The following is a 10,217-nucleotide window of genomic DNA, read 5'->3' as shown; positions in this document are numbered from 1 at the left end:
CGAGGTTTATTTTAGTGGTTTTATCTCTGTGGTTGCACCATTTTTCTTTTTTCTTTTTTCTTTTTTCTTTTTCTTTTTCTCTCTCTTTTCTAATATGTGATCTGAAGGAACATGAAACTAACACTGGAAACAGATCAAAACTTAGATTGGGAAAGAAATCTGCAGTACATGCACATTGAACTGATATTTTCTTGCCTGCAGCAGTAATTGTTTTCCAAAGTACATTTTGTGTCTTGCAATTTTCTTACCTGCAGTAGAAAATAAATAGTCATTTAGAAAAAAACCAAAACCACTACAGATCTCATTTGTTTGGTTCGACAATCTCATCTGCTTAGGTCCCACACTGCCACTGGCCGTTATTGTTCACGTCCTTGTTAAATCACTGGAACACAAGTCTGAATGTTGTATAGTATTGCCTCTGCTGGAAAAATTTGTTTAAAACATTGAAGTGGTGAGTTCCTCTCTGCAGTAAAGGTGTAAGGAGCAGGTATAGATGTGAGAAGGTTCAGGGAATAAATGTGTATGGCTTCAGTCCAAGATCTCATTTGAAATAAAATGAGAAGTTTTGAATAAAGTAAAATAAACTGTCTCTTGACAGTATTATTTTCTGAGGACTATGCCACAGGTCAATGATCTACTGAATTCATTGTCTCCCCAAAGACAGAGTTTGTGTCTGCAATAAGCCACTACATACACTGATTTACAATTTTTTTTTATTGCTGTGTTTATCATTGCTTAAATCCTTACTCTGCAAGTAGCGTTTTGTTAGAAAAAAAATAGATGCACATTGGCCAAAAGATTTGCAAAGAACACTGCCAACTTCATGTGCCCTTCACTGGAGAAGCATAACAAAAAGTAGTTAGAGATATTATATGGATTCTAGGTCTGTTGTGTACATATATAATCACATTTTCCTATTTTTTTCTTTTGTATTTAATTTTATGTTTAATATTTGCTCTCAGGATTAAAATGAGGCCACTTTCTGCCAAATTGGAAATTTCATCCTTTCTGTACACTGCTATTAGATTTCACAGATTTTATTACAGTTTTCATCAAAGAATATGTAATAATGGAAATGTGAAGGATTCAGATGATCAGCTCACCGGAGTCTCCAGGGGGTGATTGGGACTTTGGAAATTTCACTTTGGGAAGTGCAATTTGTTCCCCTGAAGAGGGAACTTGGATAATCAGTGATGCCAGATAGAGTGTCAGCAAGGGGAACTAACTGGGGGATGCTTACCTCAGTAAAACTTGTAAGGTTTCTGCAAACCTCTGGTCACAAGTAGTGTTTCCTCAGGGTTTGATATTGCTGCTAGTACTGCTTTGCCTCTTCTTAAAGAACTGAGCTGAGGAGATAGATAGAATGCATTCCCTGCAAGCTGGTAGATGACACTAAACCAGATGGAGCCGAGTTTGGGTTCCCCAGACACTGATGAAGAGCAGCAAGTTGAACAGAAGGCTATCAAGATGGTCAGGAGGCTGGAGCACCTGACATATGGGGAGGGACACAAAGTCTTTTCCAACATAAATTATTCTGTTCTACGATTCTAAATAAACTGCAAATGGCATTTCTCTTTCTGTTGCCATAAATAACTGCCTGAGAAAGCTTTGCTTTCATCATTTCTCTTCCTCAATGATGAAAATAAAGGAAGTGGGAATGAATGAAGACCATGTGAGAAGAAGAAACCTAAATCCCATGTAAGGAGATTGTTCTCATGAAGGAGGTGTGTAGTTCAACATGGTAAATCTATCTGCCATGACCTGTTAATTTCTCATTCATATTGGTAGCCATGAGTGTAGCAGAGCTGTGAATGTTTGAGCTCTCCCTCCTTCAAGATAGTCAGGAACTTGGGCAGGAGCAGTCTCCTAATGCTGACCTGAGAATTTGCACTGTGCCATGGCGCTGAGAGGCTAGACCTGAGACAGCCTAACCAATACTATTGACATATGACACGTTAGCTACTCAGTGTCTTCTTTGGCATCATGTCCATGAGATCAGGAAGACATCACTTAATTGTGCCTATCTTCAAGCCAGGATGAAGAGTCGCTTTCACAGAACTGTTGCAGTATTTATAGGTACTTTCTATAGAAAGTAGTGCGGTTAAATCACCTCTCTTAAACTTCCTGAAATTTAGCCCTGCAGAAAGGTGAAGCTGTGCTATTTTTACTCTTTCCTATATTGAGTTGCATCCCTATGTACATTTTTTATAGATCCATTTTTATATAGTAGCATCCTCTCAAAAGTACATAACGTTGTGTATTAACAGAAACTTGTGATTATGGTACAAGCAGACAGAAAAAGTAAAACTGGAAACCAAGCTCAAAGGCCTTTAGTAATTCATGTTTCTAAATTAAGAGTGAAAACATAATTTCTTATGTATCTCAATGCAACCTTCTGCACAGCTCATGTTCATTTTGCTTGGGCATTAATATCTATACATGATGTGGAGCATTGGAGCACTAAACCCAAGAAGTCTATGCCCTGACCTACCTATAGACTTATTCTGGTAGACATAAATTTTCCCTTGATATAGTTTATACTTATCTACCTTAAGGTAGAAGCAATTAAACTAGGATAACTTACTCCCTTCCTTGTCTGTACAGAAATAACTCCAATGTAGACTGATGAGTGCTTGAGGGTACAAAGTAAAGCACTCAGAAATGAGGAAACATCACAGTCAGTATGGTCCTGGGAATGCTGATTTGTATATAAGCATTACAATACCATATTTAAATACCTGATCATGTATTATTTTGCTTCTTTGTCCTGGGATTGAGCCAAACTCACACAGCAGAGGAATTTGTTGGGCTTATTGAGAGATCCTCATTTGCTTGTTGCAACAGAAAGGCAGTTTTAATAGGACAGCAGGTTGAAATGAAGAACTGGATCTCCCCATTCCCTCTGCTATAGATTGCATGTGATGCTGGACATGAACACCTCAGAATTCATTGTTCCCTGAGCTCCTCTTTTATTGGGAAGGTGCCAAACAGCAGAGCCCAGTGCCTAATTTACTCAAATGCTGAGTACTCACAGCTGCTACCAAAATCACTTCAACCTATGATTTTAGCAGAGAAACAAAGAAAATAATCTAAAAATCTCAGACAAAGGACATATTAAATGCTTCCATTGGGCTGATAGAAAGCAGATGAGTCAAGATTGTGCTTCTTGTTATTCCAGTCCCTTTGAACTATAATTACCTGTCTACAGCACAGTAGAGGGGTGTCTGGGATCTGGGCATCTGAGATGACCTGTGATCTGCAGAAGAGCTTCACCAGAGCCAGCAAGAAGTCTTGTTTGGGCCCCTCCTCTTTCCATAACATCTTTCTTTTGGATTACAGTAATTGAGTCCTGCCCTTTCCCTCTGCTTATATAAATGACCAGGTGATATCAGACAGTACCAAGCTGGCCTTCAGATGTGCGGACTGACCCTCTTGCATCAGGATTAAGAAACAAATCTTCTTGAGGGCTACCACATTGCTCTGAGGTCATGTGAGCTCCTCAGCACTCCAAAACCAGTTTAAGACTGCAGAGAGGTACTTGAATACTCCAGAGCTGTGAACCTCTTTACTGCACTGGTCCCTATTGAGGATAGATTTAAACCAGAATGTGAGCAAGAGAGTACTCAGGGTTAGAATAAATGCCTGAAGCAGTAAAATCTTATCATTTTGCTGAAAAGTTATCTCTCCAGTAGGATTCTGCTTAAACCCCTGTTGGCATAAAAATAAAGGGTAATCACTATAGTTTCTCTTTTTTTTCCCCACTTTCTGATTTTCCATCTGAATTATGCATATTCAGTTTGGTATTTAACAGTCTCATCTGGGTGGTTATTTGTAAAATGACCATTAAAAGCTCAGCAAGTATTTGTGTCCTCTCTGACCTTGTGGGGCTGTCAGGCAATAGAGTTATGGAATTTTTATTTTTATCCTTATCTTTGGTGTTTTATATTTGCTTCTTCATGGGTTTGTTTCACCTCTCTCCTTCAAATGCAAAAATCAAGTTGATCTCTCCAGAAATTAGTGAGGCCATACTGCTATTACCTTGTTAATAGTGAAGCAGTTTGCTTTTAGCTTTGCTATAGGCATTGAACATTTGTGACACAATCCACTCTTTTGAGGTGCTCAGTCACATTCGTATAGCTTTAGGAATCTATGAATGCATAGCAGCGTGAATGAATAAAAATGGTACTTTGCAGAAGGTTTTGATGATCACATTCATTTGATGATCAACACAGTACTGTGAAAAAGCTCAAGGATTTGTCATCTAGGTTTTGGGGAGAAATTTAACATTAGAGTTAACGTGATCCAAGTCTGTCACCAACACTGTGGCATCCCTTTCCCCATGTCTCCCAGGTGTAAACTCCCATTGGCCTTGTTGCCTTCAATCTGTTGATTGTGCCATCTCATTGATTTACAATAAAAATATGTAATTTAAAAAAAAAAAAAGTTTTAATTTTCCTTCAGGTCAACAAAGGGATCAAGGTCACCCTGGAGACAAACATTAGATCTGATGCAGGGGAGGAGTTGAGAGATCTGCTTTTCTGGCAGCAACTTGACTTTAAATCAGGTGAAGTACAACATGAAATTGCACGTGTACATTCACATTCAGTGCAATGGCCTACAGAGAAATATTTCATGGCCAATGGAAGAGAGGTTGTAAAGGCTCTTTCTGTTTCAGTGAACAAATCTTGTAGCTGTCTCTAGGTGTGGATGGAGAAATAGTTACCAGAAAACAACAGGCCAGAAAGAGGAAAACAATGTACTCATGTGGTCGGTTGACGCTGGCTGGACACCGGGTGCCCACCAAAGCCATTCTATCACTGGCCCTCCTCAGCTGGACAGGGGAGAGAAAATATAACAAAGAGCTCGTGGGTCGAGATAACGACAGGAGAGATCATTCACCAAGTACCGTCACGGGCAAAACAGACTCAGCTTGGGGAAAATTAACTCAATTTATTACCAATCAACCAGAGTAGGGGAATGAGAAATAAAACCAAATCTCAGAACACCTTCCCTCCACCCCTCCCTTCTTCCCAGGCACAACTTCACTCCCGGATTCTCTACCAACCCCACCAGTGGCGCAGGGGGATGGGGAATGGGGTTTATGATCAGTTCATCACATGTTATTTTCTGCTGCTTCATCCTCCTCAGGGGCAGGACTCATCACACTCTTCCCCTGCTCCAGTGTGGGGTCCCTCCCACGGGACATGGTCCTCCACGAACTTCTCCAACGTGGGTCCTTCCCACGGGCTGCAGTTCTTCACGAACTGCTCCATCGTGGGTCCTTTCCACGACATGCAGTCCTTCACGAGCACACTGCTCCAGCGTGGGTCCCCCACGGGGTCACAAGTCCTGCCAGAAAACCTGCTCCTTGGGCTCCTCTCCACAGATCCACAGGTCCTGCCAGGAGCCTGCTCCAGTGTGGGCTTCCCACGGGGTCACACCCTCCTTCAGGAACCCACCTGCTCCAGCGTGGGGTCCTCCCCGGGCTGCAGGTGGAGATCTGCTCCCCCGTGGACCTCCCTGGGCTGCAGGGGGACAGCCTGCCTCACCAGGGTCTTCCCCACGGGCTGCAGGGGAATCTCTGCTCTGGTGCCTGGTGCATCTCTTCCCCCTCCTTCTTCACCGACCTTGGTGTCTGCAGGGTTGTCTCTCTTACATGTTCTCACTCCTTTGTCCGGCTGCCGTTTCTGTCTGTCCCAACTTTTTTCCTTCTTAAAAAAGTTATCACAGAGGTGCTACCACTATCGCTGATTGGCTCAGCCTTGGCCGGCAGTGGGTCTGTCTTAGAGCCGGCTGGCATTGGGTCTGTCGGACACAGGGGAAGCTTCCAGCAGCTTCTTACAGAAGCCACCCCTGTAATCCCCCCACTACCAAAACCTTGCCACACAAAGCCAATACAACTCAGAAGACTTTTGTATGAAAGTTTGTGATGGAACGACAGGCTCTGGACACTAGGCATCTTTTGTTGAATTTGCAAGAGCTGATGAACTCACAGCACCAAAAATCTGCTGAATCTGTACAAGGACATGAGCATACACTACTATCAATCACAGGTTGTGTAATTCAGACCACATCCAAGAGGGGGTGGCAGCCATATGCACATGAAGACTACAGCAGTATATATATACTTGGTGAAGCAAAGGACCTTCTGAGGGTCTTGAACACTTACCCAGAAGCTAACTCTACTTCTGAGTAAGCAGCTGGGGTTGTTTTCCTAGCTACAGCTGCAACTGAGCAACTGTGTGTGAGTGAGCTGACTGAATGAATAACTGAACATGTATGAATAGCTCTCTGCTACGAGTAATAACAGCTTAATGAAGAGCAGGTATTGCAAAAAATATTGATTGCAATCAGTGCTTTGCCCACACACACATAGAAACATACGCTTGATTCCCTATAAGGAAAAAATAGATTTACAAGAGAGGTAGGCACTGACTCCATTTTGCATTACCTTACCTACAGACTAGATTTTGTAAGGAAAAAGTATATTGTACCAACAGCTACCCTCAAAAAAGTTTCATGGGAAAGTTTGGCAGTTTCTAGTATCCCTGCATCCCTGAATTACTAATGCATCAAACAGTTGTTGCTCACATGGGGCATAGGAGTTACAATTTCATTTTGCTATCTTCTCTTTCTCACCACAAAGTAGAGTTCAAGGGTGGCAATTCTTCCAGAAGAGTTTGACAAAGTATTCAGTGGCCATGACTCCTAGAAAGAGCATTCAAATGTATAGATGCATATAATTAATGGATTTTCTAGGCTATGAGCTATGAATGAAGGAAATTTCTGAATTTATGAACAGAGAGAATCCTCTTAGGACAAAACAGTTTTTAGTAATTGGGAAATGCAGCTGGGACCCCAACAACAAGCATTAATAAAGAGCAGGCAAGGAACCTTAGCGTATCGTTGTGGGGAGATCCAGATCTGTTGCCACACATGGGATTAAAGAGTATGTCTGTGAACCCATCTGTGCAGGCTTCTCCTGTGTTATAGTCAGGAAAGAGCCTCTCTTGTACATGGCCCCCCCAGCCACTTCATCACTCCCCAGCCTCCCCACCAGGATGTAATGAGAAAAGCAGCTGGTACCTCCCTGGCATTTATCTAGGGCCATTTACCAAACTCCAACATGAATAATCTGTCTTCCTTACAGCTGAGGATGATTCCCCCCCCCACCCCCCCGCCTTTTTTTCATATTTACTTTCCCAGGATCTTAAACACAATAGCACTTCCTTCAATTACTCACAGCTGCCTAATCAGCCTTGACATTAAAAGTTCTTCTTTTCTTTTCGACCAAAGGAAAATGAACAACTAGCCTCTCCCTGCATCATAGGTCAAGCATCAGGGACTACAAATTTAGCTGATTTTCAGATAATGCTTCTACACTTACCTGGTTCCCCGCACCTCCAAACAGCAGCAGAGCTCTCTAGGCCTGAGGATACAAGTATTTACAGTAAAACCAGTCATAATATCTGTTTCTGACTAGTTCCTAATTAGTTCCAAAGTCAGGTCAGGGAAAAGCCCAGCTGAAGTGCAGAAGCACAGTGATTCTGAAAAACACTGTAACAGTCAATATCTTTTCACCTCCCACTTCTTCTCCACTTATCCCAAAAACTTTGGCTGCTTTAATATAAAACTGAAATAGAAAACTGACTGGGACAAAGCAACATTATCCTAGGGAGCACTCACAGAATTTCACCCAGCTTGGCCTTCAGCCATTTTGTTTATCAATTAACTGAACTGATTTCAGCTGCTTTCTGCCAGCTGGGGGCAGGACATAGTGCTCATCTGCTCTGTTCTCTGATTCATAAATAAGTGAATAAATGTACAAATAAATGAAACTCATGGCTGTGGATCTGAAGAAATTCACCTATGATCAGTAATTGGGTGCTAGGAAGGTACCAACTCAGGAATTAAAAATTAATTAGGTATTAGTATTTATTGACATTTTTAAAAAAAAAAATGTAGGTGAATTTCATAAAATAATGGTCAGATACATTTATATGTGAGCAAAGGCCTACCTACAGGTCCCGCTTTCCTACAGTGATAGACCGTGGTGGCACAAACAGAAGCTGTGAACTCCGTGCTGGCACACAGAGGAGAAACACTGAAGGCAAAAGATCAAATCCAAGCCATTTAAACTGAGGAGAAACAAGGACTTAGAAAATTACTGTTAGAAAGATATGCACAAGCAGTTCACTGAGCACTTACCTTTTAAAAGTAACTGCAGGTATCAAAGTACAGCCCTCATGGTCAGCAGACCTTGCTAATCCTTTCCTATCCTTTAGCTCAGCACTGGGTTAAAGGTGCAATGGAGCTGGAAGGGGAACAGCTGGAGCATGTGGCCAAAAATAGAAAATGTCCACAAGCTGTCAAGGGTGAGGTGGCAGCACACACACAGGCACATGCCTTCAGCCAGTGCAGCTGAGATGTGCTTTTGGCAGTGCAGGCAGAGGACAAGCTCCTCTCGGTGTTTCCCTTGTGCTGCACTGAGCTGCAGTCTGCAGCGTGGTGGGTTCCTCATCGTTTTGAGTTTGTGTGCTGGGGTTTCGGTAGCAGGGAGGGGGCTGCAGGGGTGGCTCCTCTGAGAAGGAGGGGGGAAGAGTGAGCAAGAGGCTTTGTGGTGCTTTGTTACCAGCTGGGCTTAAACCATTCATGGAGGAGGAATCTGGAGGCAGGAACCTATGAGAAAGTACAAATCTGTGGGTGCGAGGGAAAAAGTGCAGGTTTCAACTTCTGTCTGCCACAAAGGACCTGGAACAATCTTGCCCAGGTGAAGAGGTCATTCTCCCCACCTTAGCAATTTAGAAATGGAGACCAAGCTAAAACTGGTCACTGCTAGGATGCATGTCTCCCTGCTTTGCATCACAGGGTGGTTGTGGTTGCAAAGACTGCATGTGCTCTTCCTGGAGGTGACCATGTCTTTCCTTGTGCTTCTGCTCCACACCCCTGCTTCTGCCTTTGCAAAATGGACTGCTGCTTAGCTTGGTGGGTTGTCATGAAGCTATATTCATCAGAGTTTACCAAAATACCTTCTGATTCTGAGCAGGCAGGTGCCAAAATGATGCCCATGCCAAAAAAAACCCCAACATAGGAAGGCCTAGGGAAACCATACTGCGTTCGCAGGAGCTGAGCACTCTCTGAACCAGGAGCTTTCTCTTAAAGCATGCCTGCTGAGACCTTCTATCTTAGGAGTCTCACTCTTTGCACAGCACAGGCTTTACCTTTGGTGAGAAATAAACAGGTTTCAGGGGAGTGGAGGATGCCTCCACATCTGTTGTCTGTAGCCATGAATTAACTTCTCGATGGTGCTGTTGATAGGCTTGGCACATTCACATACTAGGAACAAAGCAATGGCTGTTGGCAACAGCATGTATGCCCATTTATCCTGGATTTTGTCAGCTGTAAATGGGCATCTGCTCATTCAGCCTGGGAGCCCGGTATCCCTGTTACTTTCCTCTGTGCCACTGGACGCAGGAAACACACACTTTCAGTCTGCTGGGACTGCCTGGCCACCAAGGCTCAGGCTGCCTTTTCCTATGGAGGCATCAACTTTCAGGGACTGTTTTTGTGCTAAACCAGTATAAGGACAAGGTAAATGGCAGTTTTCTCTTCAAATTCAAATGGATGAGATAAATAGCAATTCAGAGAAGGCTGAGAAAATAAAGATGCTCTCTATTTTTAGCTGCTGGTGAAGCACTATCACACCTAGCTCCCTGTATGGCTGTAAGCCTATCAGACAAGATTTACAGTGGTATCTAGACCTCTAAAGATAAAGAGGTGTCAAGGGAGAGTTATTATAGCATTCAAATGAGTTTCCCCTTTACCTTCTGTGAGATTTAACAGCTTACCTGGATGGATATTTTTTGCAAATCATCCAGACATCTTCAAGGCACTGAGAGACTCCAGAGTCCTGCAGGAAGGTCCCCTTTTAAAACCAGATGCAGTGTCAAGGCCCTGTGCACTGGAGTGGGTCACTTCTTCCAGGAGTGCTGATACCCATGGGGCATATTTCTGTGGAACCCCGTATGTAGCTGGCAGCAAACTTAGGGCTTTGAAAGTGCCCCTTGTAGGTACCTGTGTACTGGCTATATGTAATATCTCATACTGGTCCCCTGTGTTGTATCTAAAACAGCCAGATGGTGTAACTATTGCCCTCTATCCCAGCCAAATTGTCTACCTTGTTATTCTTATTGATTATGGCAGGAGCTAAGGGTAGG

At 43.0% G+C, this 10,217-nt stretch overlaps 1 long non-coding RNA gene across 2 annotated transcripts; it reads right to left on the bottom strand.

Moving 5' to 3' along the window:
• Positions 1–4,970: 4,970 nt before the first annotated feature.
• Positions 4,971–8,259, bottom strand: LOC142029545 (uncharacterized). 2 transcript variants are annotated; one of them, XR_012649954.1, is made up of 4 exons: positions 8,209–8,259; positions 7,388–7,429; positions 6,592–6,708; positions 4,971–6,014 (listed from the first exon to the last, which is right to left on the bottom strand). It is a non-coding gene; the product is annotated as an uncharacterized LOC142029545 (long non-coding RNA). The 2 variants fall into 2 exon arrangements; XR_012649953.1 differs by having other exon boundaries at positions 4,971–6,708.
• Positions 8,260–10,217: the final 1,958 nt, after the last annotated feature.

Source organism: Buteo buteo, chromosome 3 (genome assembly GCF_964188355.1).
Source record: "Buteo buteo chromosome 3, bButBut1.hap1.1, whole genome shotgun sequence".
In the NCBI taxonomy this organism is placed as follows: Eukaryota; Metazoa; Chordata; class Aves; order Accipitriformes; family Accipitridae; genus Buteo; species Buteo buteo.
This window is presented reverse-complemented; position numbering and strand designations above follow the sequence as displayed.